The sequence below is a fragment of the Zea mays genome, chromosome 7 (assembly GCF_902167145.1).
Source record: "Zea mays cultivar B73 chromosome 7, Zm-B73-REFERENCE-NAM-5.0, whole genome shotgun sequence".
NCBI lineage: Eukaryota > Viridiplantae > Streptophyta > Magnoliopsida > Poales > Poaceae > Zea > Zea mays.
Window position 1 is genome coordinate 19469057 of NC_050102.1, and position 3239 is coordinate 19472295.

General features: G+C 38.5%; 1 pseudogene across 1 annotated transcript; it reads left to right on the plus strand.

Annotated features, from left to right (window-relative positions):
• On the plus strand, nt 1-878 carry z1B_8 (alpha zein pseudogene; annotated as a pseudogene). The gene has a single exon (NR_153777.1). The product of NR_153777.1 is annotated as an alpha zein pseudogene (transcript).
• The last annotated feature ends 2361 nt before the right edge of the window (nt 879-3239 follow it).

Genomic DNA, 3239 nt, shown 5'->3' on the forward strand with positions numbered 1-3239 from the left:
CATCAACCATATTATTGAGACCAACAAGCAACATAGAAAGCGAAATCCAGTAGCAACAATAGAGCCACAATGGCGACCAAGATATTTTCCCTCCTTATGCTCCTTGCTCTTTCTACATGTGTTGCTAACGCGACCATTTTCCCTCAATGCTCACAAGCTCCTATAGCTTCTCTTCTTCCCCCATTCCTTCCATCAATGATAGATTCAGTATGTGAAAACTCGGCTCTTCAACCCTATAGGCTCCAACAAGCAATCGCAGCAAGCAATTTACCTTTATCACCCTTGTTTCAACAATCGCCAGCCCTATCTTTGGTGCACTCATTGGTGCAAACCATCGGGGCACGACAGCTGCAACAACTCGTGCTACCTGTGATTAGCCAAGTAGCTCTAGCAAACCTTTCTCCCTACTCTCAGCAACAATAGTTTCTTCCATTCAACCAATTGTCTACACTGAACCCTCCTACTTATTTGCAGCAGCAACAACTATTACCATTCAGCCAGCTAGCTATTGTCTACTCTCAGCAACAACAACTTCTTCCATTTAACCAATTGGCAGCACTGAACCCCACTGCTTATTTGCAGCATCAAATACTACTACCATTTAGCCAGCTAGCTGCACCAAGTCGTGCTTCCTTCTTGACACAACAACAGTTGCTGCCGTTCTACTAGCAGTTTGCGGCTAACCCCGCAACCCTCTTACAACTACAACAGTTGTTGCCCTTTGTCCAACTTGCTTTGACAAACCCAGCAGCCTCTTACCAACAACACATCATTGGTGGTGCCCTCTTTTAGATTGCTTATTAGTTGTAATTCACTAATGAAGTTTTTTGGCTAATGTATGTGGCCTCCCAGAAATAAGAAGTTACATTTCCATATTCTAATGTGATATTGGTCTCCAAGGGTTTTCGATAATTATTTTTCCTAAGATTGGGAGTAACAAGCTTTAAATCTGTCACACCCAGATTTTAGGGGGTCCAAAACCGGGGCGCAAAATAATCACCAAGTGTGCTGGGATCAAGTCTCACACATATGATGACTCATGGTACAGAAACGAATGTCACATTATTAATATATAACAGAGTTCTGTACAAAATAGTTTAATAATTACATCATACGAAGACAACGATCCAGCAACCCAAAGTTGACTGGGAGATGACGGCCTAGACCACCCATGAACTCATCACAGCATCCTTCATGCGCCTCGTCATGTGGTATCTATTCTTGACCTAGGGGGATGTGAGTACAGCAAGGGTGAGCTCACATATGTTCATCGCTCAACAAGTTGTGGGGAATAATGTGCATGAACTCACCAAAGGTGGGAAATCATGTGAAGTGTAAGGCTTACCAAAAGAGATGGTTAAAGCTGAGCATTGCTTTTAGAGTTGGTCAAAATTTTATTAGCAGTTACTAAGTATAAGTAGATATCAACCCCATTAAGTAAGAGATCAAGATTTATAATAACACCCACAATGCAATGCAAATGACAAATTGAGTTTAATTCCATAAGTTAATCATGTGAGTGTCCGAGCCGCTCATGACCGTGAGCACGGCTGATATATCAGTTTTACACTCTGCAGAGGTTGTGCATCTTTACCCATAAGTCATGTTACCCATTTGCCACGGGGTTGATTGGACCCCATACACCTCTACCGAGGAAGCGAGGCAGGGTAGCACTACGAGGCCTTTCCACAGTTCAACTAGTTCGAGAAAACCCGCTACGGATTCAAGAAGAAGGAAGCATAGGAATCCCTCGTCCGAAAAGCTTTACAGATAGTTCGACCTGAGGACCTCCCTATAATCTAGCAGCGACGCCTCCCCACTTGCCCCTTCCAGGTAAGGTAATCTCTCCCTAGCTTTACAGACAATTTTATGTTTTAGCCCCTGGAATTGTGTAAATTTTGTTCAGATATTTTCTAGTTCAGAAACCATTAAAAATAGATCCCTGTTTATTTCTTGCTACTCCCTGATGTATAGGCTTAATTGTGAACCAGCCCCTCAACAATATTTTGGATATGGGTATTTTTTATATTTCGAAAGTAAATAACTTATGTCACGATTCATTAATTTTGTGATTTAGTACTAGAAATGTTTGCGATTAACTTCTCATTTTAGCACATAAAACAATATTATGTTAGTAGTTGTTTAAGTATAGTTTTACTGATATAAGAAATTGAAAGAGGTACTAGGCCACATCTTCTTGGTCAAGTTAAAATATAGATGTTTGCTAGTAATGATATATGTATTCATACGCATATCGCTTATTCACTAAAAGTTAGTAGAATATCTATTTATGACGAAATAACCATGAGTATGTTATTAAAATCCAAAATTAGTAATTTACAGTAGTTCTTAGAATATTAATGTTATGTGATTTATAAATAAACATTTTAACGGTATGTATAATTTCCAATTAGAAAAGAAAGGATAAAACCAAAAGAATATCATTAGTCATAATAATTAATTAGTAATTTATTTATGTAGAATTTGTTAAGTCAGTTCATCTAAGCTATGCTAGGTAAAATACTTTTGTAGTCGCATGTCCATATAACTTTCACCAGTGATAATTCAAGTTGGAGATTTTAGTGGATTAATAAAATAATGAATTAGGCACTATTTATAAGTATAGTTTGTGTAGTATGTGATTGTTCATGTAATGGTGAATGTTAACCATGTAATGGTGTATGTTTATTTATTTGGTGTATGTTTTCTTTTGTATGTACGATATGCGAATCGATATTAGAAGTTGACTGTGTGGTAGACGAACCAAACACGTTTGACGACGACACGCGGGACACGTTCGAGCAAGGCAAGAGGATTCTCCCTCTGCATTTCTATTTGTACCCAAGTAATGCATATAATAATGTTTATTCTTCGCATATTTGCATAATTTGATGGGATTTGCCTAAATAGGATTTCCTAGAAATACCAACCCTATCCCTCAATTACCCTTGGATAAACACTATGCTTAGCAATTTATGCTACCGCTCAACTTGATAATTATGATGTCACTCGTTAATGATACTATTGTTCTGGAATTGAAATTTGTATTATAATGTTAACCCGATGGTTAAACAAGATCATTTTGTATTAAATGGAACATGGAGTGACAACACAGGATAACAGTGCAACCACGAGTGCTATAATGGCTCTGGCTTTGGTAATTAGCTCTATAGACTTAGTGCTTAGCAACCCTACCTAAAAGATGGGCAAGTGGGGACGGCAGTGGTTTGGTGGCAGCT